General features: G+C 37.5%; 1 pseudogene; it reads right to left on the bottom strand.

The window, feature by feature from the left end:
- Positions 1-23890, bottom strand: part of LOC149549599 (uncharacterized) — a 78604-nt pseudogene that overhangs the window by 8207 nt on the left and 46507 nt on the right.

Here is a 23890-nt window from a genome sequence, read left to right as displayed (position 1 = left end):
GGTATGAAAGAACTTTCTTCATTTTAGTTGTTGTTTATAATAGTTAGTATCAAAATTTCTAATGTTATTTATAAGTGATTATATTGATTGAATTGTTGTAGGGTCTCGTTAGGCCTGATTGTCCATGAGCCTTTGAGGTGGACTTATAGAGTGACTGTTTGATGGTGGTAAGAAAATAATTAATTTTGTGTGTACATATATTTGATTTCAATGTATAATAAATATTGATTCATATCTTCTTTGTTTGTATCAGCTCAAGTTAGAGAACAACCTCAACAAGAGGAAAAGCGAGCATGTCAGGAGGACCTCATTATCTCCACCATCTCCCTCCACATGATGATAGAAGACCTTGAGAGATTTGTTCGCTTCCCCTAGTGAGAAGGAAAAGATATAGTTCATAGACATGTATACATAGGAATTCATGGACATATTCGATACACATTTGATGTATATATGACATTTTATATTTGATGTATGACATTTATTTGATGTACGACATTATTCAACTTATGACATTATTGGTTAATATATGATATGTTTGTTCATGTATGACATTAAATTAGATATGTTCATGTATGACATTAAATTAGATATGTGCATGTATGAAATTAAAGTAGATATGTTCATGTATGACAGTAAATTCAATACCTAATCTATTTGAAACTTTGATAGAATATTGATTAACAATAAACTTTATCACTGCTTAAGCATAAGTTAATCATTTCCAATATGTCATTGTCATATGATTTATGATCTTATTCATGTTTAAAGTTTTCCTTCTCTGTCATTTTTTATCAAGTTTAATTCAATACCTAATTAGTTTGAATTTTTGATACAATATTGATTGGTAATAAACTTTATTAGTCAAGATTGATCTCACAAAGTTTAAGAGGCACTGCTTGATAGATTGACTTGTTTCTGAGGCAGTCACAAAAGGATCAAATGCCCTGGAAGGAAATCCATTACTGTAATATACCTAACACTTCCCTTATCAAAAATAATATCTACTGCTAGTTTGTTCCAAATCAAAGCAATCAAATTCAAAATACACTAAGCATTAGATAAAACAGCTGATAATATAATACAAGCCCCAATAAGCACAGTAACGATGCAAGATCTATAATGGTATTACCTACAAATCAACATTGCACCAATCCTACCCTTTATAGTATTAACCCAATGCACAAAGTGATATTATAACTATGCTCCTACCCTCTATTTCACACATATATTTTATGTCTTAAGTTTTCTGTGAGGATTAGTGGTATGGAAAATACCTTGGGAGGGATCACTAGATTGCAAGAGTTGTGTTATCTTGTGTTATTCAAGGTCAAATTCTTCAACTACACCAACTTTGTATTCGTACAAACAATAATCACCCATGCAGGTGTCCTAGATTACTGTGTAGAATAGATTCATTTAGCACAATGCAATGGTCATAAATGATTCTTTCTATGTAAAAAAATTGTAAATTTAATTATTTAGGTTAATCTTAAATATTATCAAATTAATATACAACATATAAAAAATTATTGCACAAACATGCATTGAGTCAACTCTAAAATTTCTATGAGAGAAGAGTGTTAATCAATAATTTAAATATTTAGAAAAGTTAGAATTGGACTATGTAAGATTTCCCTTGCATGTCATAGAAAGGACTCAAGATGGGGGATGATGCATAGTATGCACAAGGAAGCACCAAACAAATCAACCTACTACCCAAATTCTCCTAACTCCACAAGGACTAAACAAGGGTTATGGCTCACTTCCAAATGAATACAACACAAATAGTACAACTTTCCAATAGGTTACAAACTCTACTCCCCCAAGGGATACAAGAATCTAACTTCCCCTTATTGGATCAGCAATGACCTTCTTCCCACAAGGTAACAAAGTGGGTTTTGATGTTCCAAGACCTCCCAACACCAAAAGTGGGAAATCAATAGGTCTATTCATGGACCTCCTCGTAGTTGGTGACCTAAATGAGAACCTTGAGATTTATTAGGAACTCCATGAAAGAAATCAATAGCTTGAGAAGCTCTCCATTTGTTAGCTAAATTAAAACCTTGGATTGTAAATGGCTAGCTTTCATTGTGAAATGAATGAGACTACCTCACCAAAGGTGGCAATGAACTTTTTGTTGTTCTATTAAGATCATTAATATATTTTGACAAAAAATTTGAGGGATCATGCCCAACTTGAGTATCCTGGCTTCCCCAGTCCTATAAATGCAAGGGCATTGATGAATAGACAATTCTAATTGGAACATATGTAGTGCTGGAATGAAGTGCATAATGATCCAATATGAGGCTTCACTTCACATTTCTCAGGGGATAATTCTATAGCACTTGTTACTTCTCTAACTAAAATTTTTGTGTCTATGTACATGTGCACTGAAGAGCTTTTGTCTCTACCTGAGTTACTAGCAGATGGTGAGTATTCAACATCATCATTTGACATAGAATCAAATGCATATTTTACTTCTTTCCTTTCTCACTTTCCACTTATAGCTCTTCCTCATTATTTGTAACTTCTTTCATGGGTCTAAGAAGGTCTTCCCACTCTTTCCCATTAACTGTAGGTTTTTTCTCTTCATGTTGAGTAATTGACATGCCCTAGATGGCACCAAGATAACTATTTTCTTCTAAAATGTCCTTTACTTTTAGATTAGTCTCTCTATTAAGTAGGTTTTCTATATCTTCCTCTATGTATTTAATAGATGTAGCAGAAATTCCATGCTCATTAAGAATATTCCTTGCACCATGGATTAATATATCATGCAATTTCTTAATAGTTCCATTCTTATTAGAATTCATAACTAAATTCTCCATGGCTAGTTTTTTTCTTGATTGCTGCAATATTTTTTCCTCAACTAGACATTTTGTAATCAATTGATATACAACCATAGTTTTCTCTTGGCCAATCCTAAGGCCTCATGATTGAGCCTATAGATTCACAAAAGGGTTGAAATATGGATCTGATAGAAGAATAGTATTAGCAAGAAGTCATTCACTAACATTTGCATCTTTATAACAACTAAATTTGGATGAATGATAAGCATTAGTTCTTGAAAATAATTAAATAGTATGACATACCATATATGATAACTGAGTCAGCACTTGGCTACATCATATAATAAACTGAAATTAGATAACCATTAAACACTTTTTAAAGTACTACCTACATATCATTACAGCCACATTAACTGAGTTCAAATTAATATTTAGAATCTAGGAACACATCAAGAAAGACATACAAAAGGTGAGAGAGATTTGGCACCTTTACTCGACCAAATTGATCTAGCCACATTTACCCAGCCACCTAGAGCTAACGGAGCAGACAATTTGATCCTATGACAAAAGGTGAGAGAGATTTGGCAGTTGGCAACTTTGTACCGGCCAACACTGCAAGTTTCAACATCACCCAAGATGGCATTGTAAAATTAAAATAGAGTGTGATCTCCAAAAAGTGAGAGAGGTTATTGTAGGTCTCTACAACATAGTCCTATAGAAACTAGAATTGCATCCATACCTCACATGAGCTCCAAGATATGCCTCATCAAAGATTATGGCCCTATGGCATTTAGTGACCCTTAAGGATGTTCCAATTTAGTGTGCCCAAGAACATTCGAGTGCTAAAGGAGATAGGAAAAGGTTGGGGATAGAATTTACCCGGCCACTCGAAGCTAATAGAGTAGATAGTTTGATCCCACGATGAAAGGTGAGAGAGATTTGGCAGTTAGCAACTTTGTACTGGCCAACACTACAAGTTTTAGCATCACCCAAGATGGCATCATAAAATGAAAATAGAGTGTGATCTCAAAAAAGTGAGAGAGGTTATTGTAGGTCTCTACAACATGATCCTATAGGAATTAGAATCACATACATACCTCATATAAGCTCTAAGATATGTCCCATCAAAGATTGCAGCCCTATGGCATTTAGTGACCCTTAGGGATGTTTTGATTTAGTGTGCCCAAGAACATTCAAGCACTAAAAGGGATAGGATGAGGTTGGGGATAGGGTTTACCAAGCCACTCAGAGCTAATGGAGCAAATAGTTTGATCCCAAAATGAAAGGTGAGAGAGATTTGGCAGTTGGCAACTTTGTACTGGCCAACAGTACAAGTTTTAGCATCACCTGAGATGGCATTGTAAAATGAAAATAGAGTGTGTATCTCCAAAAATTGAGAGAGGTTATTGTAGTTCTCCACAACATGGTCCTATAAGAACTAGAATTGCATCCATACCTCGCACAAGCTTTGAGATATGCCCCGTCAAAGATCGTAGCCCTATGGCATTTAATGACCCTTAGGGACATTCAGGTTTGGTGTGCCTAAGAATGTTTGAGCACTGAAGGGGATAGGATGAGGTTGGGGATAGGGTTTACCCAACCACTTGGAGCTAACAGAGCAGATGGTTCGATCCAATGAGGAAAGGTGAGAGAGATTTGGTAGTTGGCAACTTTGTACTGGCCAACACTACAAGTTTTAGCATCACCCGAGATGGCATCAGAAAATGAAAATGGAGTGTGATCTCCAAAAAACAAGAGAGGTTATTGTAGGTCTTTGAAAAAAAATCCTATAGGAACTAGAATCACATCCATATCTTGCACGAGCTCCAAGATATGCCCTGTCAAAGATTGTAGCCCTATGGCATTTAGTGACCCCTAGGGACGTTCCAGCTGGGCGTGCCTGAGAACATTCAAGCACTAAACAGGATGGGACAAGGTTGGGGATAGGGTTTACCTATCCACCTGGAGCTAATGGAGTAGAGAGTTCGATCCCATGACCCTTTTTCGACTAAGTTGCAAATTTGTGCAACTTTAACGACTTTCAACAATGCAACTTTGCACAAAAAGTGCAATTTTTACATTTTTCACTTCATTCAAATTCTATGACTTAGAAAAGGTTTGGAAATAGTAAAATAAATTAATTCCAAATTCTCGGCCCTTCACCAATTCCCAAACTCTTGCAAAGTTGTCAACATTTTTGCAATTCTGCTTTGACAACTTTTGCATTTTTTTGTAATTTTTGACATCTTAACTCCTAGATGCCTAAAAATTAACCTAATGACCCTAAGGACAGTTATAACCATCTAAAAAACATAAAATTATTTTTTTTCTTGAAAAATCACCTATATTGCTCATTTTTATGCCTAAAAAGTGGCCCATAGGCATATTTGACACAAAACCCCACAAATACAAATCATGACCAGGGGTGACTTTGAAGCATGGAAAGGGTCTATTTAGGTCCAAAATAAAATGAATCCAACATTAGATTCAAACTATGAAACTTTCATTGGCTAGTTGCTTCACAAACTCAAGACTAGGCTTCTAGCCTTGAACATGGAAAATTGCAAACATCTCCTCACAACCCAAAGAAAAGAATAACTGATTTGGATACCCTTTTTGGTTTTATACAATGTAATAAAGCCTTGGGATATCAAGAGAAGTATGTAGCAACTGAGTTTTTTAAGGCTTACTTAGGAATGTAGGCAATTAGGCATCCATTAACAAAGGAAGTACCCTACCCCTTGAGAAAAAAATCAAGATGATCACATACTAATTTTCAAGCCTCAAAACCTTCTCTGTAACAAGTTATGGAAGATGTTGCTACAAATTTCTAGCATGCACATGGATCTTGCATGCCTAGGGCATCAAATTTTTCTCTCCAGCCTCATTCTTTTGACCTAAAACCAAAAGAAACATAAAACAAATTTTCCTAACTCAGATTTAACCAGGGGTCATTAATTTCCCATGGTGGAATTTCAAGATATGAGGGAAAATAGATGAAACTCTAGGTAATGGCACAGAATGGGGATAGTAGATAGTAAAATGGGAATATCTTGAGTTGTAGAGTGAAGTAGAACCTCATTCCAAGGGCAATAGAAAGAAGATTCAAAAATTTATCCAACTATAATAGATATCCATACTTATATGTGATCAACTTGACCAATGAACAACAAACATTGAATAAAACTTAAAATTTTTGCCTTTCTCTCTATTGTTTCAATTTTGTATAGCATGTATGGATTTGTAGTAGTGAAATTTTGGTATGGTTGGATAGAGGATTGAGTTAGCATTCAATTTCATTTTGTTTGAAGTCTTTACGTTATCTACAACAAAACTTACATCAGTTTTTGTAGAGGTTGATCAGATTAAACCCTAAATCTGAGGGTTTCTTCAAGATGGCCTCCTAACTTGCAATTCCACAATGGGATTTCAATGCCAATTTGGGGAATGTAATTTACAATAGGGTGCTTCAAGATGGTAGAGATTTAGAATTGTAGCTACAAATTACCTATTTTTATTAGCAAGCCCTAAATTGAACATTGCATTATGTATAGTCTAGATTTGAAGAAGAAAGAAGGTTCAGGCTTCCAAACTAATTGATTTAACCCAAGTGAAGGGTGTAGGAGGATTAATTGTATGTGAAGAAGACTTCCAAGGTGTGGAGTCAGACTTGTGAACCCATTTACTCATACTTCCTTTGTAACCCAACCTAATCTGGCCAATTAGGTCTGTGACTCAAAGTGGGTGTTAGTTGGTGCTGGAACAGCATCAAAGTTTGATCTTTTGGAATTTCTAAGTAGTGGTTAAAGGGTGTCTAAAGAGGTGAAAAGATAGCATGATCCTTTGCTAAGTGTCTAGTTGTATGAATTAATGTTGATCCATTAGCATTATCATTGTATCACAGTGTAGAAGTTGAGTGTCATTGTCATTGTATAACATATGAAATGAATTAGAGAGTACTTATCCATTAATAAAGAGGAGGAAAAATGTCTCCATATTTATATGGGAACTTTTACAAACTCAAAAAAATTATGAAATAGATTGTTTAGTTTTAGAGGGAGAATGGAAAGATAATTTACTTCATGGTGTGTTTTATGTTACAAGTTTAGGTAGGAATCTGATTTCTATATCTACCTTTTACAACAAAGGGTATAATGTACTCTTTAGAGGGGCACATGTTCTAATCAAGTATAAGGATTGGATATTTCCCATAAATATTGGAGTTAGGAGTGATTTCCTTTATAGGTTGCAATTGTATACTCCTAAGGCACTCATGAGTGAAAATAATCCTAGAGATTTTAGAGAGATATGGAATAGGAGGATGGGCCTTATTTGTCATGGATAACTTAAATTTCTTCTAGAGATAGTGACATGTATTCTAGAGATAAGCACAAATCATTATGATGCATGTAAAGGATATTTTTTGGGGAAGTTTACAAAAGCATCTCTTCTAATGAGTGACACTAGATTTGAGGTTGTTCTTGATCTAGTAGAAAGGGAATACTAGGGAAGGAATCAAAAGAGATTGAAATATTCCTTATAATATATAGTAGAATGGAGTTGTTGAGAGAAAGAATCATTCTATATATAAGGTAGAAAGTGTTATGCTACATGACTAGGACATGCCTTGTTACCTATGGGAAGAGACATGTAGTACAATAGTATACACATACAACAAATCTCCACACAAGATGCTATGGAACATGACATTATAGGAAGCTTTCATAAGGAAGAAGCTAGATGTAAGTCACTTCAATATATTTGGAAGTTTGATATGTTTTCATATTCCAAGTGATACACATGTACTAAGTAAGATTTGACTATAGATATGGGGTACTTTCTTTGGTATAGTAAAACCTCAAAGGAATATAGGAATTTTCTTCCAAACACCAAAAGAGTTATACTTAGATGTGATGTTAAGCTCATGGAGGAAAAGGCATTTAGAAGGTATAAATATTTTCTACTGGATGATCAAAGTGAGTAGCTGATAAAAGCTACAAGAATAAATTGACCAAGTCAAAGGCATCAAATCTTAAGTATAGTTACTAGTACAAAGTAGAATCATGTGATGAGGATTCACAAAATATGGAAAAGATGGTGCAACATGAAATGCATCAAGAAGATATAGAGGTTGATATTCCATCCTCTGTAGTTGGAAATAGGAACCATGAGGTTAAAAAAAGGCATAGGGATACTCAAGAAATTATGGGAGATCCTAGGAAGAGTATGAGATAGTAGAGATAACTAGCCAATTTTATATGCATCATTATTATAAGTGGTTGTGTCATCAATAAGAAAGAACCTGGTGCAGAGCACTTAGTTAAAGTGTTTGTTTTGTTCAATGTAATAAGGCCTTAAGATTGATTAAGAAATCTCCTTTGACCTTCATGGTGTGTTTGTCTATCTTCATAGAATGACCTTGGTGCCCGTACACCATTTAGTGATGATGATGAACATGAGTAAAATTATGAGATCTTTACTTGCATGTTACAATGAAAAATCCATATCTATTTTGAAATTAAGAACTATAAAAGGAGTTTCAAGAGAAGCTTAGGCTGGAAGACTTTTTGTCTATGAGATGACTACTCTTGGTAATAAGCTACCAAATATTGAAACTATACTCAAATCCAATATTTATAAGGATAAGGAAGAACTTTTGAAAGATAGTAGCTATGCTAAGTGTAAGAATTTTCTCAAGGAAAAAAATGAAAATGACAAGATCTAGTAGCTCAATTGATAACACAAATTTTCCAATTGTTGGCCAACACACACACTTGTTGTATAGTCATGAATATGGTGATCATTCATGAACATGGACAACTAACACCATGTTAGAAATAGTGTTGTGAAAAAGGACTACAAAATAGAGGGAAATGGCCATCAAATATGCATGATTTAAATAGCTACATTAAATAGCCCTTTACTTCATAAATCACTTCAACTCAATCATTACGTTGTACATACAACCTCATCATATGCCGCTTGAACAAACCTATCATGTACAACATGAGGGAAAAATCCACAAAATTAAATCTTAAAATGTTACAATAGTACAAACCTCATGGAACACACATGGGATGAATATACATAATCAAGTATTAACCCTTTTCCAATGCTCCAACTTTATGATAATAATTTACTAGTCAAAGTCCAACAAATCAGAATGCAATGACTGCAAGTATTCTTGGGTATTTATTACAAGCAACCATGGTTTGGAAGAAAATTAAGAGTATTAGTCTTGTAGCCAAGAAAATGAGCTCAATAAACACTTGTGAGATGGTCATCTCATGATGATCATGGATAAATCATTTCTATGTTATCTTACTTGTTTTAGAATATAGGGTGATTCTAGAACTTGTTCTTTACTATTTAACTAGCTTATAGGGTGATTCTAGAACTTGTTCTTTACTATTCAGAGCATACACTAAACTTGGCCACCCAAAGCTAACACAATAGACTATTCAAAGAATATGTTGAACCTACCCAATATATACCCACATCACTTAAATCACATTAAATGCTGGAACAAAATCAATAAATACAATAAAAGTTTTTATTATAAGAACCATTTTATGGAAGACAAAATTGATTGTCTATATACTTTTAATTCTTGTCAAATCCATCAATATACATTTTATATCTAAAATATCAAAAGTTCCATTTGTTTTTAGTAGACCTAAATAGTCTTTTGGTTCTCTCAACTTATACATTGACTGATCAACATTATCCTTAGAGAGAACTATATCTATAACTACCCCATTATCATCAGATTGAGAGCTATTTTTGTTCTTACTTTTTGATGATTGTGATCCTTTGCAATTCCAGGCATAAGATGATTAACACACAATGGTACTTGGACAAAAAGCACTAATAAATATTGAGGATGTGAATTGATAATATCATTTCACAGATGATTTTGGCATCTTACCTTTTATCATTGGTGCTTTGACTTTATTAGCCCTCTTCTTTGTGACCTGCAAATGAAGAATTAGCACAATAAAAAAATCTATGATAAGATTAATCCACTAAAATTAAAGAATGACAAAAATTGAATTTGTCTTGTCATTAAGAATTATCCATTTGTACAAATCCTTGCTTTCTAACTTGTATCATAACCCTTGCTTGATGAGTATTGAAAACTTCTCCCATTGTATCCTTGCTTTCACAAGTTTGAAGTTTCTAGTTACATGCACACAATCATGACTTTACATCACAAAGCATTCACATTCTACCAATTTTCATGTTTTTTCATTACATTTTGATCGAAACAACAAATTCTAAACTTTCACTTATTCAAATGACTAATCTAAAAATGGGTCCTATTAAAGAATCTAATATAAATTCAAATAATGTATCTAGATTCTAAACAAATCAAAACATAAAATCTATGATTTAAACTAAATATCATCACTTACACATCATAAAAATATGGTCTATCTTAGTCATGTGGATAGTCTTGGGGAAGAGGTTGCAACATTGTATTTGGATCCAATTGATCACTCTTTCTCTCTCTCCCTTTCTCCCTATTCAATCTAATGAGCCAACTGGATCTTCTCTACTTTGTAATGTCTCAATTATTGCCTCATGGTCTGACTCATGAACTTTTCAAAGAATCTTATTATGTGGTTTTCTACCATATTTTATCAAGTGGGAATTTGATGCAACAACAAGGTTTGAATAATGAAGAATCTTCCTCTCTATTTGCCAATCCTCGAATAACCACAAGTTAGGGTTCTTTATAGAATATTATTTAAGCCATGTGCCAGTTAAAACTACTGCACCAACATGGTACTCCAAACCTTCTATAACTGAGTGATCCAATTTTTGTTTGGCTTGGACACAATGACACAAATAATAATTTGTCCCTTCTTTATTGTCTTCAGGTGCAATAACAACAAAAACAGGGCCTGCAATGACAAATGTACAAAATGCTATCATTAATTCAAAAAATACTTAGGTAAAAATTATAAAGTTACATATTGAAATTACAAAGATATATATATATATATATATATATATATATATATATATATATATATATATATATATATATATATATATATATATATATATATATATATATATATATATATATATATATATATATATATATATATTTACTACCAAGTTGCACTAGATTTGACAAGGAGTCAAAGCCAATAGAGGAAACCATCCCTACCATTTTCAGTGCTTGTGGGGAATGATAGGTGTCAATTGGGTCCAAAACCTATACCACCCATTCAGTTGACTCACTATCATCCCAATTTTCTTCTACACATGATGGACAATAGCATGCCATTTTGTGTGTGTGGATACTCCATGAACTTGCATCAGAGCTTCTAAAAGAGTGTAACTCACTAGATCTTGTTAGTGTGCAACAATCTTAATATGGTGCAATGTTAGTATTATCTATCAACCAAAAAAAAAAATGAATTGTAGACTCACCTTCCTTACCTAGACCCATTGTAGTGTTACACCATTGGACGATGGATTTTGCATCTATCAATATTGCTCAATCTTTGTACTTTAGTTCTTCATGAGCTAGGGATCTTTTGATGCATGTTCTTGCACCATCGTGCTCTCCCTTTCCATGACTAGCCTTTGTGAAATTCCACATATATTGAATTCTACACAACATGTGCATCTTGGCCAACCAATAGAACATCCATGCATTTTTGAATTGAGATGCACAATTGTTTGAACAAATAATATGTTAATGATATGTTATGCCCCTATTAGCTAAATGTTAGGAACCTGTGTGTTCCTTCTGTTTATTTTGTTAGAGTAGAGTTGTTGGACGCATATGCTTTGTAAGTCGTCCCGTGAGTTTATTTTATTATCCCACATGCATAGGTAGTATTACTTTTCTAGATCGTACCCAGTATATAAGAATAGGTTGAGGCCCTTGATGGACACGGACGAATTTATTGTATTGAGCTTGCTCAAAGGAGGTTACCCCCTCGAAGTGGCCTGCGATCAGTAGATTTATTCTGAGTTCTGCTATCACTTTGTATTCTGTTATTTTGAGCATTCTCAAGATATTGCTATAAGGAGGTTCTTCTCATCTGGTATCAGAGCACTCTCTTGGGCTCGCTGGGTGGAAATTACATCAAATTTTTCTCTGTCGTGGCCTTCAGGTTCCTCTCACTTCTAATATCTCTTGTTATTGCAATAACTCTTTTCAGTTGTTCTGTCTGTGAGTGAATTTTTTTTTTTTCTTCTCTTCAAAATTCCAGTTCCTTTTCTTCTCCAGTTCTGCTTGTTCGCAAAAAAGATGGGTCATGGCGACTCTGCATTGATTTCTGAGCACTTAATCATCTCACTATAAAGGACAAGTTTCCCATTCCAGTTGTTGATGAACTTCTTGATGAACTTCATGGGGCTCATTTTTTCTCCAAGTTAGATCTTCGTTCTGGGTATCATCAAATTCGGGTTAATGAGGAGGATATACCTAAAACTGCCTTCCGCACACATGATGGTCACTATGAATTTTTAGTCATGCCCTTTGGCCTCACGAATGCTCCTTCAACATTTCAGGCAGTGATGAATAACATATTTTGACCATACCTCCGAAAATTCATTCTGGTCTTCTTTGATGATATCCTCATATATAGCAAAACTTGGGCTGAGCATCTCCATCATCTGGAGCTTGTCTTGCAACTTCTCTCTGATCATCAACTCTGTGCAAAACTATCTAAATGTGTGTTTGGCCAGGAGGAAGTGGAGTATCTCGGGCATATTGTTGCACACCATGGAGTGCGGGTGGATCCTACAAAAATAGATGCCATGAAAACTTGGCCGCATCCTAAAACTCTCAAGAGCCTTCGGGGTTTTTTGGGGTTGACTGGCTACTACCGCAAGTTTGTCAAAGATTACGGGAAAATTGCAGCACCATTGACAGCTCTGTTAAAAAAGGATGCCTTCTCCTGGACCCCTGTTGCTGAGACTGCATTTGAACAACTGAAACAGGCTATGTGCAATACACCTGTTCTCGCGATGCCAGATTTTTCCAAACCCTTCACTATTGAGAGTGATGCTTGCAGCAATGGATTGGGTGCTGTTCTCCTGCAAGATGACCATCCTATTGCGTTCACTAGCAAAGCCCTCTCTGGTAAGAATCTAGCCCTCTCTACTTATGAAAAAGAAATGATGGCTATTTTGCATGCTGTACAGAAGTGGCGGCCATACCTCTTAGGGAGTCATTTTTGCATCAGAACCGATCACCAAAGTCTGAAATACTTCCTGGAACAATGGGTATCCTCTCCTACACAACAGAAATGGGTCAGCAAACTCATGGGGTATGATTATGAGATCACCTACAAGAAGGGTAAGGAGAATATTGTGGCAGATGCTCTTTCTCGCACATTTGATAATCAAGCTTCCCTTTCTGCTATTTCTAAGCCCATTCCCAATTGGTTAGCGTCTGTTCAGCAGGGCTATGACAGTGACTCTTCTTTATCTCAAATCATTCACCAGCTAGCCAATAATCCTTCTGCTATACCACATTACTCTTGGGATGGTGCTTCTCTTCGATACAAGGGTCGGCTAGTGCTTCCTCAGAACCCAGCTCTACATCAGGCTATTTTTTATGAACTCCATGCTTCTCCTTCAGCAGGGCACTCAGGCTTCCTCAAAACTTATGAGCGAGCAAGGAGAAACTTCTTTTGGAAGGGAATGAAACAGACGATTCAACAGATGGTGGCTGAATGTGATACTTGCCAACGCCACAAGGGTGAAACGACCCTCCTTCCTGGCTTGCTCGAACCATTGCCCATCCCTACACGGATTTGGACTGATATTTCTATGGATTTCATTGAAGGGCTTCCTAAATCCGGTGGCAAGACAGTGATCTTGGTTGTGGTTGATCGTCTCTCGAAATATAGTCATTTTTGTGCCCTCAGCCACCCCTATACTGCCTCCTCTGTTGCACAAATCTTCATGGACCAGATATTTCGTCTTCATGGACTCCCTTCTTCCATTGTCTCTGATCGTGATGCAACTTTTACCAGTCATTTTTGGACTGAACTGTTTCAGAAAACTGGCACCAAACTGAAGATGAGTTCGGGCTATCACCCACAAACTGATGGTCAAACAAAAATTGTCAATAAATGCTTGGAAACTTATCTTCGTTGCTTCACTTCCGAACAACAACATCAGTGGGCCAAGTGGCTCCCTTTAGCTGAATGGTGGTACAATACCTCTTACCACACTGCCTCTAAAATGACTCCATATGAAGCAGTCTATGGTCAGGCACCTCCAGTGCTCCTTCCCTACACTCCCAACAGCTCACCAGTCCAGGCAGTTGACATAGTTCTCCGCAGCAGGGATCAGATTCTTCGTACCTTACAGGATAATCTTCACATGGCCCGTAATCGGATGAAACAGCAAGCAGATCAACACCGTTCTGAGCGCTCATTTCAAGTTGGGGATATGGTTTTTCTTCGTCTACAGCCATACAAACAATCCTCCCTAAAGCTGAAAGGGCGTCATAAGCTGGCCCCAAAATTTTATGGGCCTTATCAGGTTCTGCAGAAGATTGGTTCAGTTGCTTATAAACTGGAACTTCCTCCTTCTTCCCGAATTCATCCAGTTTTTCATGTTTCTTGTCTAAAGAAAGTTCTGGGTACCACTGTCAGAGCACAAACTACTCTCCCTGAAATGGATACGGAAGGATCCATTATCCTGGAGCCGGTGGCAATCATTGACCAGCGCACTCGCCAGCTTCGCTCTCGCTCCATCTCTGAGGTCTTGATTCAGTGGCATGGCATGCAACCAGAGGATGCTACCTGGGAACCCCTTCTTCAGATTCAACAACAATTTCCACACCTTAAGCTTTGAGGACAAAGCTTTTTCCTAAGGGAGAGGGGATGTTAGGAACCTGTGTGTTCCTTCTGTTTATTTTGTTAGAGTAGAGTTGTTGGACGCATATGCTTTGTAAGTCGTCCCGTGAGTTTATTTTATTATCCCACATGCATAGGTAGTATTACTTTTCTAGATCGTACCCAGTATATAAGAATAGGTTGAGGCCCTTGATGGACACGGACGAATTTATTGTATTGAGCTTGCTCAAAGGAGGTTACCCCCTCGAAGTGGCCTGCGATCAGTAGATTTATTCTGAGTTCTGCTATCACTTTGTATTCTGTTATTTCGAGCATTCTCAAGATATTGCTATAAGGAGGTTCTTCTCACTAAATATCAATAAAATAGTTGAAAATAACCATGTATGAACTTTGTAGAATGTGATCGATCATCACTGATGTAAAACTAGCACTCCCTCAAAATCTTCTTGTCATCATCTGTACTTGTAGGTGAAAGCATAAATGTTATGTGAACAAATATGGAAACCTGTTAAGAAGTATAATACTTTTCTTGCACCTCATTTTGTGGTTGTAGTGTGTAGTTCTCTATGACATCTATAACTGAAACAATGGTATCTAGTGGAAACATATCCTTGCACAACTTGAATTGCAAATCCAGCCATCAAACTCTATGTGTATGCCTTGCATACTCGTAAATAATATTTTCACAAAAAATCTTCATGAACTCATACACTGGAATCTTTTTAATGACTAAATCACATCTTTTACCATGTTTTCCATATTTTAGAGCATATTTCATTGTCTTAAATTTTTTGTAATCTACTATTTCATTTCCAATTGCATGTGTACTATCCATATGTTGACAAGTTGATAAAAGTTGCAAAGAACCACAAAATAAGCATGTACCATCCAAACATGATGTCTTGTAAAATTGTTGGCCATCCCCTATTTCACATAAAATGTTGGATATGAATTCCCTTGAAGATCTTGGTGGCTCATTCATGTCACAATCCTGCAAAACAAACTGAGAATGCAAAAATATGCATATATACCTAAAAATATCAAAATGGTTAGAAAATTCAATATGTATCCTACAACAACAAGTTATGCATGTGTGATTTATCTTCACATAAAAAGGTTTACCTATCTTGAAAAATCTTTGACTTATTTGAATTTGATGATACATAACAATAAATTTTGCAAAAAAATGTGTCTAAGTTGAGTCCAAACAATGTTTTGCATGTGGGTCACGATTTTGGCTACCAATCCTCCTTACAACATATCTTTGATTAGGGGAAACATGTGTGTTATTTTTCCAAAAATATTCCATCAATGATTTGAAAGCTTCACTAATTTCTTTAGCCTTTCGTGGTAGTCTACTGCTACATGTCCATAACTCATTTTTTGTTGGATCTTCCAATCTCTCACACCTTAGAGTACCTCTACCAAATTTTAATGTTTTCCTTATCTTTCTCAATAGTCAAGCTTTTTTCATTTGGCTACTTACTATTGTCGATGTAAGTACTCATCTTGTGATATTACTATCTTTGGTGTGTGATTTAGAACTCACTTTTTCATAAGCACTCATTAGATTTTATACAATGCTTTCTTCATTTGAATCATCCATCATTCATAGTGCAAGAATCTTAATGATAGGCCTAAATTTCAAATTCTTCATCATTTCAACAAATAATTGGCATTGACCTATAATATTTAATTTTTCAAAAAATAATCTCCACATATGATTAACTTTTCTTTGACAAGTACACTTACTAATCTTGTCAGGCATTGATTTCAAAATGTTAGCATCAATATCAATCAAATATTTTGGTCTTCTAAAATGAGTTCTAGAAGGTGTTATAATCTCTTCAATTCCCTCAACATTTTGAACATCAACATAAGGTTGAGTGTATTGCATATCTTGAACTAAAGATGATGTTCCTTGGCAATGAGATGCAAAAGATAGAATATCACCTACTTGATGTGTTGATGTTGTGCCTTCAACATGACATGATGGAGTGTGTATATCATCAGATCTACAAATTAGTGTCTCTTCAACATGAGAGGATGATATGACTCCAACATTGGAAGATGGTGTAGTGGATGATATGTCTCCAATATTGGAAGATGGTGTACCTTCACAATTCAATTGTCTTCTTGAGCATAACAATCTCATTTATTCTCTTTGTCTTTCCAATTCTTCCTCTTTGTTTCTTTGTATTGTTGGTTCTTGATCCTCTTCAAAATTTGATTCTACATTATTGCTTTACAATTTTCTTTGTTCACATAGTAATTTCATTTTATCTCTTTTAATTTCCAAATCTCTCTCTCTATCTTCATTTGTTTGATTTTTTGGTTTCTTCCTTGGCATGATGATGATTTCTACATGTCAAATTATTCAAACATCTAAATTACTTACAATGTGTAAATTACAAATTATTCAAATACATATAAAACTTATAATTATTTGAATGAATACATGACGTATATCAAACAACTTGTGAAAATTTTAACCATTTTGAAATAACATTTCATTCAAACATACAATTTTCAATGAATTCACTATATATTAAACATGTCAAATTATAATCAAATTTGTATCTATATATCAACAAACAATATTTAAAATGGATTGCACTAACCTTTATTATACAAAGAATATTCAAAAAGTCTTCAAATCGTGTATCCAATGATTGAGTTTGGTGTTTACTAGCTTCAAAAAGTGTAGAAATAGTGTTTGCTATGTTGAAACCCATGATTTTTGTCAGAATAATAGAGTACACAATAGACCAAAAGTAGAGAATGGATGAAATGGGCCCCAATGTTGCTTTTTGACCATTTTTAGGTGATTTCACATAGTGTGTATGCACTATAGTGCATACACACTATGTCAAAACACATCACTCTCCATCTTCCCTACTTTCTATCCTCCCTACTCTCTCTCTCCCTACTCTCTCTCCCCTCTCTCGTCCCCTACTCTCTCTCTCTCTCTCCCTACTCTCTCTCCCCTCTCCCATCCTCTACTCACTCTCTCACTCTCCCTCTCCCTCTCCCACCACCTGCTCTCTCTCTGTCTCTCACACTCTCTCCTCTCCCACCCCCTACTCTTTAGATCTCTCATACACACTCCCATCCTCCCTCTCCCACTGCCTACTCTCTCTCTCTCTCTCTCTCTCTCTCTCTCTCTCTCTCTCTCTCTCTCTGCCCCCCTCCCCCCATCCCTCTACTCTCTTACATCGCCAACTCTCTCTCACACTCTCTCCCATCCCCTACTCTCACTCTCATTCTCTCTCTCCCATCCCATTCTCTCTCTTAGCCACCTCCTACTCTCTCTTACACTCTCTCCCATCCCCTACTATCTCTTACACACACTCCCATCCACCACTCTCTCTCCCTATCCCACCACCTACTCTCTCTCTCTCTCTCTCTCCCCCATCCCCTAAACTCTCTCTTTTACAAATACACACTCCCACCCCCCTCTCTCTCTCCTCTCCCATCACCTACTCTCTAGATCTCTCACACACACTCCCATCCCCCTTCTCTCTCCCCCTCTCCCACTCCCTCTCCCACTGCCTACTATCTCTCTCTCAAGTTCTCTCTCTCTATTTCTACTCTCTCTCTCCCATCCCCTACTCTTACTCTCTCTCTCTCCTATCCCCAATTCTCTCTCACACTCTCTCCAATCCCTTGCTCTCTCCCATCCTTTCACTCTGCCTCTCTCATCATGTACTCTCTCTGCCACCCCCTACTCTCTCTCTCACACTCTTTCCCATCCTTTCTCTCTATCTCTCCCATCTTGTAATCTCTCTCTACCACCCCCTACTCTCTCTCACACTCACACACACACACACACACACACACACACACTCTCCCATCTCCCCTCTCTCTTCTCTCCCATCCCCTACTCTCTATATTTTTCACACACACTCCCATCCCCCTCTCTCTATCTCCCTCTCCCTACTCTCTCTCATACTCTCTCCCATCCCCTACTCTCTCTCACACTCTCTCTCCCATCCCCTACTCTCTCTCTCTCTCTCTCTCTCTCTCTCTCTCTCTCTCTCTCTCTCTCTCTCTCTCCCTCTCTACTCTCTCTCCCATCCCCTACTCTTACTCTCTTCCTCTCCCATTCCCAACTCTCTCTCACACTTTCTCCCATCCCCTACTCTCTCACACACTCTCTCCCATCCTTTCACTCTATCTCTCCCATCCCCTACTCTCTCTCACACTCTCTCCCATCCTGTACTCTCTCTCTGCCACCCCCTACTCTCTCTCCCATTCTTTCACTTTGTCTTTCCCATCTTGTACTCTCTCTCTCTGCCACCCCTACTCTCTCTCACACTCTCTCTCATCCCCTACTCTCTCTCTTTCATAGACACACACACACACACATTCCCATCCCCCCCTCTCTCTTCTCTCCCATCCCCTACTCTATAGATCTGTCACAAACACTCCCATCCCACTCTCTTTATCTCCCTCTCCCTACTCTCCTTCACACTCTCTCCCATCCCCTACTCTCTCTCACACTCTCTCCCATCCTTTACTCTCACTCTCTCCCTCTCCCGCTGCCTACTCTCTATCCTCCATCCCCTACTCTCTCCCGTCTCCCATCCCCTACTCTCTCTCTTTCACAAACACACACACTCTTATCCCCCCACTCTCTTCTCTCCCATCCCCTACTCTCTAGATCTATCACACACACTCCCATCCCCCCTATCTCTCTCCCTCTCCTCTTCCACTCCCTCTCCTACTGCCTACTATCTCTCTCTCAAGTTCTCTCTCTCCCTCTCTACTATCTCTCTCCCATCCCTTACTCTTACTCTCCCTCTCCCATCCTGTACTCTCTCTCACACTCTCCCATCTTGTACAAGCTCTCTCTACCACCACCTACTCTCTCTCTCTCACTCTCACAGTATCTCCCATCCCCTACTCTATCTCTCTTACACACATTCCCATTCCCCCTCTCTCTCCCCCTCTCCCACTCCCTCTCCCACCACCTACTCTCTCTCCCCCATCCCCTACTCTCTCTCTCCCCTCTCCCATCCCCTACTCTCTCTCTTTCATAGAAACACACACTCCCATCCTCCCTCTCTCTCTTTCCTCTCCCATCCCCTACTCCCTAGATTTGTCACACACACTCCCATCCCCCCTCTCTCTCCTTGTCCCACTCCCTCTTACACCACCTACTATCTCTCTCTCTCAAATACTCTCTCTCCCTCTCTACTTTCTCTCTCCCATCCCCTACTCTCACTCCCTCTCTTTCATCCCCTACTCTCTCTCACACTCTCTCCCATCCCCTACTCTCTCTCTCTCTCTCTCTCTCTCTCTCTCTCTCTCTCTCTCTCCCCCATCCCATACGAGCTCTCTCTACCACCCCCTACTCTCTCTCAAACTCTCACACTCTCTCCCATCCCCTACTCTATCTCTCTTACACACTTCCATTCCCCCTCTCTCTCCCTCCCACTCCCTCTCCCACTGGCTACTATCTCTCTCTCTCACTCTCTCCCTTTCTCTCCTATCCCGTATTCTCACTCTTTTTCTCTACCAACCTTACTCTCTCACACACTCTCACACTCTCTCCCATCCCCTACTTTCTCTCTTACACACACTTCCATCCCCCCTCTCTCTCTCCCTCTCCCACTCCCTCTACCATTTCCTACTCTTTTTCTCTCCCATCCCCTACTCTCTCTCTCTCTATCTTTATCTCTCCCCTCTCTCATTCCCTACTCTCTCTCTTTCACACACACAACCATCCCCCCTCTCTCCTCTCCCATCCCCTACTTTGTCTCTCACTCACTCTCCCTCTCTCACCTCCTACTCTCTCTCTCTCTCACTCTCACTCTCATTCTCACTCTCTCTCACTCTCAATCTCTCTCTCTCTCTCATTCTCACTCTCACTCTCTCTCTCACTCTCACTCTCACTCTCTCCCTCTCTACTCTCTCTCTGCTATCTCCTACTCTCTCTCACATTTTCACACTCTCTCCTATCCCCTACTCTCTCTCTTTCTCTCTTACACACATTTCCATCCCTCCTCTATCTCCCTCTCCCATTGCCTACTCTCTCTCCCATCCCATACTCTCTCTCAAGCTACTATGTCTCCCCCCTCTCCCATTCCCTACTCTCTCTTTCACACACATGCATGCCCATCCTCCTCTCTCTTGCTCTCCCTCTCCCACTCTATCTCCCACTACCTACTCTCTCTCTCACACTTCCTCTCACTCGCATCCCCTACTTTCAATCTCTCTCCCCCATCCTGTACTCTCTCTTTGCCACCCCTACTCTCTCTCACACTTCCTCTCTCTCCCATCCTGTACTCTCTCTGCCACCCCTACTCTCTCATACTTCCTCTCTCTTCCATTCTATACTCTTTGTCACCCCTACTCTTTCTCACTTCCTCTCTCCCATCCCATACTATCTCCCCTCTCCCATTCCCTACTTTATCTCTATCTCTTTCTCTCTCTCACACACACACATAGCCATTCCCTTGCCCCCCCCGACTCTCTCTTGCTCTTGCTTTGCAAGTTTGCACTATTTAGGTCTCAATAATGCGTGTGCACTATAGTGTGCATGTGCTACTAAGAATGAAAATAGTTTTAGTAGCGTGTGCGCACTATAGCTCATGCACATTTTGCCTTGGAGATCCAACCCAAAGGTTTGGAGTTTATAAACAGGTCTGAGACTTTTTTTCTAGCAAACATACAAAAAATGATTGATTGTTCTTGTGTGCTCTCCTTCAAGATTCCCTGTGGTTGGGCATCGATAAGATTAGGTTACATGACATTGTAGGTCTCTGTGATAGCTATCTAACCATATAATTTATTTTTAATTTGAACTATTTCAAGCCTTTCATCTATAATTTCCTTTGAATGTATGTTAATTTTTTGTCAAAAACCACCATGTACTAATTGGGCTATAGATTTTAGCTCATTCATCAAATTTTGCAACAACTTAGTTTTTTAGAAACTAGACTCCATTCTACACATTTTGAAAAAAATAAATTTGATTTTAGATTGGTTTTCAATTATTTCTAGGGGGAGCACATAGATATTTCACATTTTTGGGATATGTCTAGTTTAAAAATTCATTAAAAAAAATACACATTATAAAATTACCTGAAAAATTTGGGATAAACTACATAGTGTTAAGTAACTTTTGACTAGAGAGATTAAAGAATTTCAAAAAAAAAAAGTGAAAATTTTATGGGGGCCACACTTTGTACTATGTTATGTTTTTTTGAAATCAATAGTACCACTTTTTGTGGCCCCCTTTTTTATGGACGTAAAACTAAACCATTTTGAAAAAAAAAATAGTAGTTTAGAAACTAGATTCAAAGGACTATGACTTTTTTTTTTGTCATATCTTAAAATTTTGAGCATAACTATCTTCAAATTCTTGTTGAAGTTCAAAAATTTTAGATTTCAAAAAAAAGGTGTCCACTTATACCCCCCTTTTAGCACCACAACTTGGTGCACTTACCCATAGATTAATGGACATGAGAAAATGAAGATTTTCAATTGAAGTGGGAATTCTACCATTTAGTTGATTAGAGGAAATACCTAGATACACCAAGGAGGAAAGACTTCCCAACTTATAAGGTATATTTCCACTTAGAACATTGGAGGATAGGTCTAGATCTACCAAAGAGGAAAGATTGTCTAACTTAGAAGGTATATGGCCACTCAAGAATTCCAAGAAAGATCTAATTTCACCAAAGAGGGAAGGCTACCCAACTTAGAAGGTATATTTCCACCCAATATATTTCCAAAAAGGTATAAAGTAGTCAAAGATGGAATTTGAGTAAGTGATGGTAGAATCTCTCCATTTAATGAGTTGTCATAAAAAAAAATGTTGCAAGGTAGAGAGATTTCCAATGAAAGGAAGAATAGGACCTTCCATATTTTCCATATTCATCAATCTAAGATAGATGAGAGACGTGACACTTCCAATACAAGGTGGCATACTTTCTTTTATATTAGACCTTGAAAGAAAAAGGACATTGAGTTGAGACCATTCCACATAATATTCGACTTATATTTCCATGAATTAAGTTTTCTCCCCCTAATATAAGCTCTTTTAGAGAAGGTAGGTGAGAGAAACTTAGGGGAAATGGACCACGTAATAATGGACTTTTAGACAACCAAAGTGAAACTGACCTAATTATATTTCCTAACCACAATGGTACTGGTCCTTCAAAATTGTTGTGACCCATGTGGAGTTGGGTAAGGAATGATAGGTTTAATCTATAGTTACCAAAGATTAGGCAGATGAGAAAGGGGTGCTTCCAATTGCTTTCCTATCATATTCAGCACTACTCCAATAAGGGACAAATATTTCAATTTCTGCAACTTTTCCATCCACACTAAACAAGCACTCCATACTTCCCCACCACTAACATATAAATCTACTCCAACAACATCCAACTTTGCTACTGATAGGTCCAAAACCTCTAATTGAGAGAGGATCCCCAATTGGTAGGGAATTGTATCATTGAAACTAGTGAAGGACATTTTGAGATACTCTAAATTGTGCAAGGAAGCAAAACCCTCTAATATTTCACCTTCGAACTGATTCAAGCTCAAATCTAGATGTCTCAATTCTTCTAGAGAAAATAAACCTATACATGTAAAGAAAAATGCTAACCACTTAAATTTCTATAAGAGGAAGCTTAAAACATGAAAGATGTCAGGCTTCATAAAAAATACCTTTTGGAATTGTACCATTAAACAAGTCAAGATAAGCTAAGTTGTGCAAGGAGGAAAATTGATTTGGTATTTCATCTTCAAACCAATTGAAGCTCAAATTTAGATGTCTCAAATTTTTCAGGGAAAATATACCTACGTGTTAAACCAAAAAAAAATCTACTCAAATTAAAGTAAGGGAAAGTAGCTTAAAATAGAAAATATAAAAGATTATTTCGTTAAAAATACTTTTAGGTAGAACACCACTCAAATAATTGAATGGAACAAATCTCTAGCAAGTCTTCCACTAAATGGCCTACCCCACTAATCATCCACATAACTATCCATATTCTCCACATTATTTGCCAGACGAAGTTTCACAACATTTGAGTTGATGGAGCTACAGTCCACTCCCCTCCATTCACCCTCAATAATGCAAATTTACTTGCTTTACTCTCGCTTCCTCCTTTTATAGTCTAATGTAAAACTACAACTACGTTGCACATCCACATCCACATCCAGTCTGGCCTTGCCCTTCTCTGGCAATGTGTATGTACGTCGCAAGGCCTCAATGTGCTCTCCATTCTCACCCACTTTTCATTT

The sequence above is a fragment of the Cupressus sempervirens genome, chromosome 7 (assembly GCF_028749045.1).
Source record: "Cupressus sempervirens isolate cs-2001-9-10 chromosome 7, ASM2874904v1, whole genome shotgun sequence".
In the NCBI taxonomy this organism is placed as follows: Eukaryota; Viridiplantae; Streptophyta; class Pinopsida; order Cupressales; family Cupressaceae; genus Cupressus; species Cupressus sempervirens.
The sequence above is the reverse complement of the archived record's forward strand: the minus strand, read 5'-3'. Positions and strand labels throughout refer to the sequence as shown.